The sequence below is a fragment of the Cervus canadensis genome, chromosome 10 (genome assembly GCF_019320065.1).
Source record: "Cervus canadensis isolate Bull #8, Minnesota chromosome 10, ASM1932006v1, whole genome shotgun sequence".
NCBI classification, from domain to species: Eukaryota; Metazoa; Chordata; class Mammalia; order Artiodactyla; family Cervidae; genus Cervus; species Cervus canadensis.
In genome coordinates this window covers 56,243,196-56,257,759 of record NC_057395.1, presented here as the reverse complement: position 1 = coordinate 56,257,759, position 14,564 = coordinate 56,243,196, and positions in this window count along the sequence as shown.

Sequence of the window (14,564 nt, the reverse complement as noted above, 5' to 3'; positions counted from 1 at the left end):
CTGACTAATTTATAACACCTTTATGAAAAGTCAGATCTCCTCCATTTCAGTTTCCTGCTCCAATATGGAAGATGGAGATTTCACTCCGGCAGCAAAACTTCAAAGCAGAAAACTTCAGAAACAGACTGAGTGTTCTTTGCATTCTGTCTTCGTTTACAAAAGGAGAGAGACTAATGGATTTATGCAAGGAGGGTTAGCAGGTTAGCTTTGATTCAAGTCCTGTATTCATATCGTTCAGCTTCGCTGTCACTATAAACACTTTCTCCATGTGAAAGCGGCACCTGCTATTTTTTCTCCCAAAGGAAATTTCCATGGAGGAATTAAGAAGTTCTGAGGAAACAGTATGAATCTCCTGAGAGAGATGATTTTTTTAAGACTTTTCTACAGTTCTAATCTAGGCATCTATGCATTCAACCAATATTTATCTAGTATCTACTGTGTGCCCATTGAAAGGTGAAAGGTGAGAGGGGAGTCGTTCAGTCATGTCTGACTCTTTGTGATCCCATGGACTGTAACCTGCCAGACTCCTCTTTCGGTGGGAGTTCCCAGGCAAGAATACTGGAGTGGGTTGCCATTTACATGCCCATTAGAGACCAAAAATGAGATGGCATCTGACCTCATGGAGTTTTCCCTCTAGTGGCGGGGGTGGGGGCGGGGGGAGAAGATTATTCTTAACAAGCAAACATTTTGTTAATTACAAAGCATGGGAGAGCAGGAGAGATACAATTATGGTCAAAAAAGTGAGGATGTCCTGTGGGAGCAGAGAGGCAGATGGCTACTGAGGCAGGTCATTTCGGCTACCTGAGCCTGACACTTAACCTGAGATTTGAAGGGTAAAAAAGATGCATGCAGCCCCTGGCTGGCAGGAAGAAGAGTTTTTCAGGAGAGCGGATGGCTGCTGGACCCCTGAGGTCTGAACGACTGGGTTATGTGAGGATGTAGGAGGCAAGAGAAAGGAGGAGCAGTATTCATGTTTCTTCTCACCTTGGTTCCACACCCCACATCCCCTCCATTCTTAGGGGGGAGCCAAGTCAGATTCCAGTCAGGTGAGGGAGTGGGGACTTGATGCTGTAGGGCTGAAAGCAGCCCTGAGAGCGTGTGTTTCAGAGAACATGTGCATACATGTGCCCCTTAGTATGTGGAAGTGTGGGTTTACACAGGGGGGCTGCTCCTTGTCTGTACCAAGACTTGTCTGGGAGGCCCAGGATCTCTGTGCCACCTGTGTGTTCTCGTGTAAGTTAGTCTATGCTTTGAATGGCATCCCTTTAGATGTGGTGCAGTGCACAGCCTGGACACTGGTACATAGCTTCCCTGGGGGTGAGGAGAGCATCACAGATGAGGCAGGGGTGTGGCTTGTCCCATTATTGAGCGGGGAGAACTTGAGGACACAGGTGAAAAGGAAAGAGGAAGAAAATCTTCCCCTCATTTTGTGGCTATTTTTTTTTTTTCCCAGTTACACAACATAAAATGTCACAGGGACAATGTGCAGTCTAGATTAGTCTTTTCACCCTTTAAGCCCAATGGCGGGCCCAAGATGAATGTGAGCTGTAGCACTGTTGTGCAGAAGAGTGAAGCCCACAGGTCTGAGGTCAGCCTGCTTTGGTTTCTGCTGGACCTCACTATTAGGTCCCTTAACCTTCTGAGCCTCAATGTTGTCATCTGTAGAATGGGACATTCACATGGTTCTTAAGAGGAAACATTCGGGTTGGGACCCAGGTCTTTGTGATTTCAAGGGGGGCTGTTTCCTGCTATTCTACATTTCAATTTTTTTCACCTCCTCTGTATCTGGATTTGCAGACCCATGTTCTTGGTTGGAAGGGCATTTCTTTAGAGAAAGCATTTAAATTTTACTTTTTAAAATCCTTACAAAAGAAGTAAGGTTAGAAGTAAGACTTTCCAAGTAAATGAATTTTAAATGCAGCATGCATGCGTGCCTGCTGAGGTGCTTCAGTCGTGTCCGACTCTGCAACCCCATGGATTGTGGCCCACCAGGCTCCTCTATCCATGGAGTTCTCTAGGCAAGAGTACTGAAGTGGGTTGCCACGCCCTCCTCTAGGGGATCTTCCCGACCCAGGGATCGAAGGCGTACCTTTTGCATCTCTGGCACTGGCAGGTGGGCTCTTTGCCACTAGCGCCACCTGGAAAGGTCCAAATGCAACATGTCAAATTTTAAAATCAATACCTCTTCTTGGTCTATGTAACATATGGTAACAAGTTGCAAATTGTTTCAAAATATTTTTCCTCTTTGTTATAGGAAATTAGAGCTAAGAAATGGCTTCTTTTTTACCTTGCTCCGATATAAAATGTTAGTTGAAATGAAGTGTCCAAGACTGTAGCATAGTCATAATGAAACTTAAACTTCTGTTCTATTTTTCTGATTCTTTTACTTATCTCTTCAAGTTTTTTTGGAGCCAGTAAAGCATGACAAAGAGTACTTAGATTTGGGTGGGAGAGTGGTGGGGAGGAATTCTGAGAACTTTGAAACAATGTCAATGCTACTAGGAAAAAGGTGTTAATGACAAGAATGATCTGCTCAACCTTCAGCCCATCCTGAGAGAGATCTGCATTTAAACCATCTAAAATTTTTTTAAGGAAATCACTGACATTTTAGTTGTTTTACTTTCTCTTTCAGCAGAAAGGTTTCTCTCTGCACAGGATGGCACTGGACAGCTGGCCTCAAGATCAAACTACAGTGATAAAACTACACAACACACCAGTCAGAATGGGCATCATCAAAAAATTTGCAGTTGATAAATTCTAGAGAGGGTGTGGAGAGAAGGGAACACTCCTACACTGTTGGTGGGAATGTAAAATTGGTGCAGCCACTAAGGAGAACAGTGTGGAGGTTCCTTAAAAAAACTAAATATAGAACTACCATATATGACCCAGCAATCCCACTCCTGGGCATATATCTGGAAAAGAGGGAAACTCTAATTTGAAAAGATCCACATAACCCCATGTTCATAGCAGCACTATTTCCAGCAGACAAGAGATGGAATCAACCCAGATATCCATCATCAGATGAATGGATAAGGATGATGCAATATATACATACAATGGAATACTACTTAACCATAGAAAAGAATAAAATGCCATTTGCAGCAACATAAATGGACCTGGAGATTATCATACTAAGTGAAGTAAGTCAGGCTGCTACTTCTGCTAAGTTCTGCTTCTGACTGCTAAGAGTCAGTCGTGTCCGACTCTTTGAGACCCTATGGACCATAGCCTGTCAGGCTCCTCTGTCCATGGGTTTCTCCAGGCAAGAATACTAGAGTGGATTGCCATGCCCTCCTCAAGAAGAGCTTCCCAACCCAGGGACTGAAACTGCATCTTTTAGGTCTCCTGCACTGGCAGGCAGGGAAGAACAAATATCATATGATATCACTTATATGAGGAATCTGAAAAGAAATGATACCAATGGATTATTTACAAAACAGAAATAGGGCTTGCAGACATAGAAAACAAACTTATGGTTATGGAAGGGGAAAAGGGGGGATAAATTAGGAGCTTGAATTTGCAGATATACACTATTATATATAAAACAGATAAATAATAAAGATCTACTGTATAGCACAGGGAACTATACTCAATATATTGTAATAATCTATAATGGCAAAGATCTAAATATATATATATATATATATATATATATATATATATATATATTCACTTTTTTAGGGCTTCCCTGTGGCTCAGATGGTAAAGAATCAGCCTCCAATGCAGGAGACCTGAGTTCAATCCCTGGGTTGGGAAGATCCCCTGGAGAAGAGTATGGCCACCCACTCCAATATTCTTGCCTGGAGTATTCCATGGACAGAGAAGCTTGGCGGACTACAGTCCATGGGGTTGCAAAGAGTTGGACATGACTGAGCGACTAACACTTTCACTTCATATATATATATGGCTCATTTTGCTGTACAGTTGAAGCTAACACAACATTGTATATCAACTATACTTCAATTTAAAAAAGCAACAAAAAAGACTGGCATGTTCCTAAACTATGTATATATGTATATTTTTTTCTAATCACTCTCCATGAGCTCTTTGCACATCACCATCCTCAACAAGAAAATGATACTGTCTGGCAAACTTAGAGGGATGTGGCCTGACTCAACCGCCTATCCTTCAGAGAGTCTCTCTGGATCGGTCAAGTGAGAACGATTTCCCCCTTCCTACAGGCCCATGACTTTCGGCTTCTGCTTCAGCTGCAGGACTTCGAGTGAGCTACCCTGCAAGTGCGATCAGATGGATACATGTCTTCACTAGATTTTGGGTCCAAAGAAAAAAATCGAAAACATGTTTAGCCTTTCTTCATTCCTCAGAATAATGTCTTAAATAGGATCATTCCTCCACAAATATTTATTGAATTTGAATTTCAAATTTATTGTCTATGAATAGATTCAATCAGTGACAAGCCCAAGATTTGTATCTCAAGTTTAACCCCAGATATAGACGATATCAATCAAGGGTTCTGATTACCAAACAACAGAAATGGATTCTGATTAACTGGAGAGGACAGGAATTCATGGGAAGGATGTCAACAGTTCACAGAACCAATGAGAAGGCTGGTGACAGAGTCCTGGGGTGTGAGCCCGCTGTGCAGGGTCAGGAAGCCAAGGACACCAAGACCATCCCATAAGGAGAGTCTCGTTGTGCCTCCCCTCTGGCATCTGTCTGTCTGTGCACTGGCCAGCCCTCGGCTCCTAATTCTTCAGCCATCGTGCTCAGTACCCTGTAGGTGCACCTGTTTCTTAGGGTCACTCCCTAAAACTTCAAAGCCATGGACAGGAGTGCCATTAGGCTGAGCCTGGGTATGTTCCCATATCCCAGCATCTGGGAAATGGAGGGAGGGGACATCTGCATCCCTGCCTTGACTCCCTTCTGAGAGGCAGGGACCTCACAATGGAGAATTTCACCAAGAAAAGAAGGGTATTTTCAGAGTGGAGAGAGTGTGGGGAGGGAGAGGGTGGGGAGGAAGGAGGAGGAGGAGGAGAAGGAGGAGGTGATGTCCACTAGGTCAGGGAACAAATTTTGCTTTTGTCAACCATGAGTTTTTAAAGCAGGTTGAACAAATTCTTCTCAGAACACATGAGCCTTTTCTGAACAAATTGATCTAAAAAATCTAAATGGTTTGTGTGAGTAGAAACAGCTTAACTAATTATACAATCTAAGTGACAAACTCATATTAACAACACAAAAGACAAGAAACTTTAAATATTTAATAAAGCTGGAATGCAGAGAGTGAAAATTATTCATTATTTCAATACGAATAAAGAGGGAACTGTTTTAGAATAGAAATCAGAAAATTAGATATTAACTAGAGAGTTATTAATTAGGTCCCAGTGGTTGAAACTAATGAACTGTGTGATAAATATTCTCATATTTTGGCTCTACTTGGGATCTTTCTGTCCTGAGACCAGTTGTGACATCAGGAAGTATTATGCTCTCAAAACATGCTAACATATTGGGAGTGTCAATTAGGAATCATTTTGTTTTCTCACAGTAAATCAAAGCTGTTCTTCCTAGGGCAGAAATGATCTGGTCATTATAATCATAACGATTGTCTGTGCCATACATCTAGGCTAAAAATTCCCCTCTTTAATATCTTCCAGTTTCTTTCCGTCTTCATGAATTAGTTATGTTAATGTTCCCAAATAGTCCAGCTGAACTCAAAACCTCTGCACACTCTTCAAGCTACAGTAACACGTTCCTTTAAAAATAGGGCCTGCCATTACTTATGCCACATCAACTTTATTAAGTCACGCTTCAAAAAGATAAAATATTATGATAAAATAGCATGCTGTCAAAAAATACCACCAATTCATGGTTACTAAGTTTTTCTGGAAGTGAACATCCAAATTCATGCTATGTAATTTATTCATGTGCGTTAGTCACTCAGTCGTGTCCAACTCTTTGCGACCCCATGGACTGTAGCCCTCCTCCAGGGGATCTTCCTGACCCAGGGGTCGAACTCAAGTCTCCTACATTTCCTGCATTGGCAGAGAGATTCTTTAGCACTAGCACCACCATTGCTCAAGCCAAATTACTGAACCTGAACAACTCAATAGTTGTATTTGACTGTTTATAAATTGGGCTGTCTTGATAAAGGGTTTTCCACTTATATTTAAGAAAGTGTCATGTCACTTCATGGAAAATAGATGGGGAAACAATGGAAACAGTGACAGACTTTATTTTCTTGGGCTCCAAAATCACTGCAGATGGTGACTGCAGCCATGAAATTAAAAGACACTTGCTCCTTGGAAGAAAAGTTATGACAAACTTAGACAGCAAATTAAAAAGCAGAGAGATATACTTGGCTGACAAAGGTCCATCTGGTCAAAGGTATGGTTTTTCCAGTAGTCATGTATGGATGTGAGAGCTGGACTATAAAGAAAGCTGAGTGCCTAAGAATTGGTGCTTTTGAACTGTGGTGTTGGAGAAGACTCTTGAGAGTCCTCTGAATAGTAAGGAGATCAAATCAGTCAATCCTCAAGGAAATCAACTCTGAATATTCATTAGAAGGACTGTTGCTGAAGCTGTTAGTTGCTCAGTCATGCTTGACTCTTTGCGACCCCATGGACTGCAGCCTACCAGGCTCCTGTGTCCATGAGATTTTCCAGGCAAGGATACTGGAGTGGGTTGCCATTTCCTTCTCCAGGGGATGCTGAAGCTGAAGCTTCAAAAAGTTGGCCACCTGATGTGAAGAGCTGAAAAGACCCTGGTTCTGGGAAAGATTGAAGGCAGGAAGAGAAGGGGACAACAGAAGGTGAGATGGTTGGATGGCATCACCAACTCAGTGGACATAAGTTTGAGCCAGCTCTGGGAGATGGTGAAGGACAGGGAAGCCTGGATTGCTGTAGTCCCTGGAGTCACAAAGAGTCAGACATGACTGAGCAACTGAACAACAACATATCCTTCAGATACTCTTAAGGCACAGCACTAGTTGTCCTTTCTAGCAAAACCATAGGGAAAAATCCATGTGTGCAAATAAGTGACAGAGATTTATACAAACTTAGTATCAGCAGGTTTTAATGCACATTGTAATTTTTAAAAAGTCTGTTATATATTTTGGCAGAAATGAGTAACTTACCAAAAAGAGGTCAGATATGACAGGAAATGTAAATTGGATTGATAAATATTTGAAGGCAATTTGTGAATACATGTTCAAAGCCTTAGCTTTATTTTTGCTCCAACAAATACACTTTTAGAGATATATATTAAAAAGACATATAATCAATTTATGTAAAGATTGTGTGAGGAGGATGTTCACTACAGCATTGTTTATAAAACCAGAAACTTGTTATTAATTCAGTGTCTACCATCAGAACACTAGGAAAATAAATCCTTCATAGTGGCATGGTAGGCAGACATTAAAAATTAAGCTGGAGAGGACTTGCAAATGAAACCCACAAGATACCACTTCATACCTGCTAAGCTGTCTGTATTAAAAACATTGGAAAATAACATGCTTTGATGAGGATTGGAGAAAGCGGAATCCTCAGATATTGCTGGTTTGAATGTAAAATGGGTCAGTCATTGTGGAAAACACTTCAGCGGTTCTTTGAAAAGTTAAACACAGAATTACTGCAAGACTGAATAATTTCACTCCTAGGAATATACCCAAATAAATGTATTTGCAAACAGAGATTCAACATCGGAACATGAATGTTCATAGCAGCAGTATTCACAACAAACAAAAGGTGGAAACAATCCAAATGTCCATCAACAGAGGAATGGGTAGAGATGATGTGGTCTAGCCATACAATGGAATATTCTTCAGCCATAAAAAGGAATGAAGCCTGATACACGATACAACATGGATGAACTTTGAAAACATTATGCTAAGTGAAAGAGGCCAGACATAAAAGGCAATGTATTGTGTGATTCTGTTTATATGAAGTGTCCAGAATAGGTAAATCCATAGGGACCGAAAGACCACAGGGGCTGGGGGGAGGAGGAGGAAATTGGATCACAAACGCTGAGAGTTCTGGGCTTCCTACTGGGGTGATGAACATGTTCTGGAACTAGACTGATGGTTGCACACATGGACTAGATGCCACAGGACTGCTTGCTTTAAAATGGTCAATGATTAATGCTTAGGTTTGCCTGATGTGCATTTTTCCTCAGTATAAACAAATGATAATGGAGAAGAATATTTCATGATAAGAGAAATGTCTATTAAATATTTAGTGGGAAAAAAGTGTCAAAGTAGACAAGAAAAGAGTGGATATAGGAATTTATTTTGCTTGCTTAAAAATTGTATATATATATGTGTATATATAATTATACCAAAACATCAACAATGGTGACTCCTAGGTTGGGGGCTTTAGGGGACTATGTGGTGAGTTTCTCATTGACTGAATTCTTTTCTTATCTGTATTTCCAACTATCTCATAATTAGCATGCAATATTTTGTATTAAGGAAAAAGTATAGGTCATATAATAAAAATAGGAATAGAAAATCAGGATTAGTTCTGATGACTCACAGAGTGCCTCCATAGAACCTCACAGTAACCTGGGGAACTTTTACATGAGCTCATTTGTATTACTGGGCGAATCATGTCCTGTGAGACAAAATAACACAGTGAAAAGCCGGATATAGCACGCTGAGCAAACACCTGGGGCTCTCCAAAGTGCTCTATGGCATTTCTGTGCAAAGGCTTAAGCCTCTTAGTTGAGATAATATTGAGGCAATTACAGCAACATAATTACATTACGTGGCTTTTGAATGCACTCAAAAGAAATCTACTTCCAAGAGATGGCATGTCAAGAAAGTAAATTCACAAACTGCATTTAATAAAGCATAATTTAATAAAAATATAGTTTGCTTATTAATAAGAGCCCTTTATTTTTTCATAAAGTGTATCAAATAGATCAATTTAACCAGAATGAAATAAAATATATTTTATTTACCACTTTCTGGATAAAAATGCAAAAACTGGATAAAATGCAAAAACAGGGAGATCACATGAGCAGCAAATGCTCTACGAGAGGGAGTTGCTCTATGAAAGAATGAGCTCTTCCAACGCGTTGTGGAATTTACAGTTTTTTTTCCTTGTGCGGGGTTATTGCAACTCTATGTTTCTGTCTGTATCCACGATTATTTGTCTAGATGGTACTAACTGTTATCGTGAAGTCCTGTCCACCCCTCCACCCCCCATCATGTCAGATTTTCTCTCCTGTTAGCAGAGACCGACAGTCACTCTTTCACCAAGGGCTGAGGATCATCTGCCATGCTTCAGGCAAGGTGCCCAGTATTGCCAGGGAGAAAGCTGGGGACACAGGGTGAGGCTCAGCAGAAGGGAGGGGAGGACTTGTTATCCCTACCAAGGTAAATGAAGAGCTTTGGAGACTAAGAGGGGGGAAGCAGGGACTTGAGGACCTACGCCAAAGGCAGCCCAGAGCCACGGTGAGGGCGCTGACCTGGCAATCACACTATTCTAACCCTGGAGAATGAAGTACTTAGATGGTGGTTTCTTACTGTTATTGTGAGCTGCTTTCATCTTAGTGCAATTTCAGGCACTGTGATCTGGAGCAAGACTGAAAATGAGAGGCACAGAAAAGGTTCAGAACGGAAGTGACGGGCAGGTAGGCCTAATAGTTGCTTAGTCATTTCACAGGGCGACTTTCTGTTCCAAGCTGGTGATAACTGGTTTTTCCGTCCATGGTAGTTTTATGAAGCTCACTTTGAAAACAGATCTATTTAGGTAAAATAAACAAGTCTACTGTGGGGAAAAATGTAGAGTGAGTAATGGTACAGATAATACAGGGAAGGACAGGAAAGACTCAGTGTAGTTGAGCGAAGGCTGGATAATATTGAACTTGGGAGTATATGTCCTAGTTAAAATCATTAAAAATTTAACATTTTTTAAAAAGTACTGTTAATTGCTTCACCTGGCCAGGCAGTGCTACATCTCAGCCAAAACCAATACCCGCCCTGAGAGAAGAGGGGGCTGAGTCCCTGGCAGAGTTCCCCTGGTGTTGGCAGAAACCATGGCCTAAAGAAGTTGTTCAGCCATTTCCAGCTGTGCACCCAACAGGTTCCCTACAATAAAAAAAGGAAGAAAAGAAACAGCTAAGCTACCCTTATTTCAGTACTCCATTAAAACAGTTTTTAATGTTCCTTCTCAGGCATTTATCATTTTCATCCACTCCATATATGTGAAGCATTTCAAAAGAAAGTGGAAAATAAATCTTCGCTCTAAGAGCCAAGTACCAGAGTAAATCAAAATTTTATCCAATTATGTCCTCTGTGGCAGACATTACTGTGTTTCTTTGGAGCATCCAAGACTTTTGTTCGTTACGACACTGAGATTCTGGATGCTGGGACTTAGAGAGACCTTAAGACAAATGCTGGCTTCTTATTAGGTTTTGATCTACTCAGATTTCCCTTGGGATACTGATTGAGCCGTATATTGGTTGATTTACCAATTGTCTCTCACTCTAGAAAATCAAAGGATACCTGCCATGTAGAGATGAGAATACGGTAAGTCCCAGACCCCTTTCCTTCTACTAAGGCGTTCATGGGGTGCTTTGTAAGTTACAGACATATGGTGCAAATAAAAACTCTGACATAAAGGGAAAGTATGGACCTGCCTTATATGTTGGGTTTTATTCACAGATGGGGCAAATTACCCTATTCATTTCCAAATTTCTTCCAGCAAAATATCATTAGCTGTTGAAAAAAAGAAAACTAGGAATAAGGTACTCTAGCCTGGGTCTTCTGGATCTCCAGTGGCTGTAGACCTACCATGGTTGATGACTGTCTGCAGCAAAACAAATACAGAATTGCATTTAAAAATGAATCTGCTTGATACACACAAGATTGCATCAATACCTCACCTGTAAGATTCTTAAGGAAATTGGGATACTGAGTAGTTTATAATCTCAAAATAAAGATATTCCCTCTTATCATGAGGGAAAAGTATGGTTCAAAATGAAAATATTCTACATAAATGAAGATTTGGCTAAAAATCCACAATATTAAAAAAAATCAAAAGACACAATCTTGATTGGTCTTACCCTCTAGACAGTTTTTTAAGACATCAAAACACATCAAGATACAGTTACATAAACTGCTTTCAAAATAAGATCCTTGATTACTGATACCATGAACTGGATAGGAAGCAAATTTCAAATGTCATAAAAACACTAAATCTGATTTTACAGCATTCCCTTCAAAACTCTAATTAAGTTAAATGCAAATAATGTAAGCATGTATCAGCCAGAAAGCTTATAACCCTTCTAATAAAATTTATACAATTCTTTAGGAGATTTTATATAGAACAAGACAGACATTATAATGAAAATATAAAAACATGTACTTGCCTAAAACTTTTGAGATAATAACCAGAATATATGCCTGGGAAGGCAAGAATTCCTATGGGTAGAAGAGAATTATGTTTTCATCATTTTAATGTCTGTTAGAAGGCTGCCCAGATAATGATAATAAAAAAAATGGGTTGGTAAATTTTTGTAACTAAACTATAAAGATCACTTATGTACCATATGACAAAGTATTAAACTGTTGTAACTTACTCAGATGTAATAAAAAGTTTAAGATTTAATACATTTCTTCATAAATATCCTTCAATATACAATCAAGAAAATACCATGTAAATACTAGTATAGTAGGAATAAAATTATGAACTCCATATTATTACTTGACATTTTTAGTATGTATAGTCCAGAACTGTTTTCTAAAATGGAAGGCACCAATGGAGAGAAATGGTTCACTATAGTAGGGGTCAGCAGATTATGGCCTGCAAGCCAAATCTGGCATGCCATTTGCTAAATAAAGTTTTATTGGAACATGGCCACATTTGTTCATTTACAGATTGCTTCTGGAAGCTTCTGTGTTGCAACAGCAGAGTTTAGTAGTTTCCACCAGAAGGTGGAAACCTTCTGGCAGGAGGTATCTAATGTATTTCCTCACTGGCTCTTTATGGGGACGTTCGCCAACCCCATAGAATCTTTCAGAATTGTGATGATTTATATGTACTTTAATATTCACTGATGATAGTGGATTGGCAAATTAATTCATTTTGCTTCTCTTTGCTCTTCTACACTCAAGTGTTTATCTTAGAACTTGTGCCTGATCAATGCTCAAAAGCAAATAAGCAAAATCATTCATCAGAACTAAAAACTCTGAAAGGTATTTTCATAAAAATAAATGAGGCAGAGAATAAGTAGGACATATGATAGATAACATAAATAATAAGATACTAATTCCAAGCTGAAGACAACCCTAAGGCTGCTAAGATAATGTTAGTTACTTATAGGAAATGATTAATCTCCTTTGCGATGTACTCATCCTCTACTCTATGAAATAAACATTTCCCATCAAAGGCATAATGACTATGTTAATGTAAATAAAGCTTGAAAAGTTCTATATTGAGTGAGAGATGGGTTTGGATTCTCTTGCTGTGTTGTTGTTGTTTACGTTGTTTATGGTGAAGAGTTGAAATTTTAATTCTATATGTACACACTACTAATTTTTGAACTTGGGATGCAACTGTAAATAAGTATATAATAAATAGTCTCTAAAATATAAGATATTCATCAAAGGGTTAAGGTGAAAATGATCTCAACGATCAAAACAATTTAAAAAACTGAGATGAATTGCTTGTGCCTCACAGCAGGTGAATAGACTTCTCTGGAATCTGCCATGAGCCCTGGTCAAGAGGACCACCAGGGGGCGCCTCGTTTCTAAGATTTCCCCGGGGGTTGTTGTAGTCTGGCTGCGTGGCATTATTTTGCCAACAAAGGTTCGTCTAGTCAAAGCTATGGTTTTTCCAGTAGTCATATATGGATGTGAGAGTTGGACAATAAAGGAAGCTGAGGGCCGAAGAACTGATGCTTTTGAACTGTGATGTTGGAGAAGACTCTTGAGAGTCCCTTGGACAGCAAGGAGATCAAACCAGTCCATCCTAAAGGAACAGTCCTGAATATTCATTGGAAGGACTGATGCTGAAGCTGAAACTCTAGTACTTTGGCCACCTGATGCGAAGAACTGACTCACTAGAAAAGACCATGATGCTGGGAAAGATTGAGGGCAGGAGGAGAAGGGGACGACAGAGGATGAGATGGTTGGATGGCATCACCGACCCAATGGATATGAGTTTGAGCAAGCTCCTGGAGTTGGTGATGGACAGGGAAGCCTGGCGTGCTGCAGTCCATGAGGTCACAGAGAGTTGGACATGACTAAGTATATACCATTCCACTGCGCATATAGATCACAATTTGTTTATCCATTTATCTGTCCATGGGCATTTGGGTTGCTTCCACCTTTGGCTATTGTGAATAGCACTGTTATGAAAATAGATACAAATTTTTGTTTGAATACCTGTTTTCAAATCTTTTGAGTATATACGTAGGAGAGGAATTGCTGGCTCATTAGGGTAATTCTATGTTTAATTTTTTGAGGAACCACTGATTTTTGACTACTTTAAAATGATTTGCCTTTTGTTGGTGTGTTGTTTTTTATATAATGATACTAGACTTTTTTGATACATGGTTTGCAAATATTTCTCTCCATTCTGTAGGCTGTCTTTTCACTTCCTTAATAGCGTCCTAATTACTCCCCCCCCCCCCCTTTTAAGAGTCAGATTTATCTGGTAGAATTTACATAAAATAAAATTTACCCTTTAGCAGCATTGGGTAGTCATGACTTTGTTTACAGCCAGCACTGCAATCAAGCTGGAGCATTTTTATCCCCACAGCAAGTTTCTCTTGTGCCCTTTCAGAGTTCATTCCTTCCTGATGCTAATTACTTGCTAACTTTTGTCATTATACCACAAACTTTAGCTTCCTGAAAAATTACTAGGGAACATTGAACAAAACAACGTAGATAAATGATGCATGATTGTATTATTTGTACCAACACCATTTAACTTGTGGAGTATTGACATTCCATATTTTTAATTTTCTCTTCCTTGGCACCCTGCTGCCAGGGTAGCACTTGTTTCAGCTGTGTAGACTTGGAGTGCCAGCAGGAAGCATCGGAACTCAGCTTCTCTTCTTGTGATTCACTAAGAAGACTCGCTGTCGTAGGAACATAGAGGTAAATTTCACCACCAAATGCATGCCATCCAAATGACTTCACATGCAATCTAAAAAGATAATGAAGGTTGAAATATTTCTTTAGCAATGTTCTTTTCTAAAAGCCAAAGAGGACTCATGATTTTCTGGTTTCTCAAAAGATATAGGCAACTTATTTTAAAAAGAACTGAAGTTTTCGCACTAGTATGAACTTGTGTTGACACTTGTCAATGCTTTTGGACACCTACCTGCAACCCTGAAGTTCCTATTCTTCCCTGGAGTTTTCTAATTCCTTGCTGAAACTATCCTAGAGATGTCTTGTGCCATTCCTACACTGCAGAGGGTCTTCAGTTATTATCTTTTATTTGAGCTGGGTTGAGAAATATAGATTTTTTGAAGTTCAAAGAGCCTGATCCAAACAGAACTGATACAAAGAGGGAAGTTTCAGAGAGCAGGCCTGAAGAAGAAAGAAGAAATTTGGGATGCCTGTAAGATTATCAGGATGTAGTTGACCACACAAA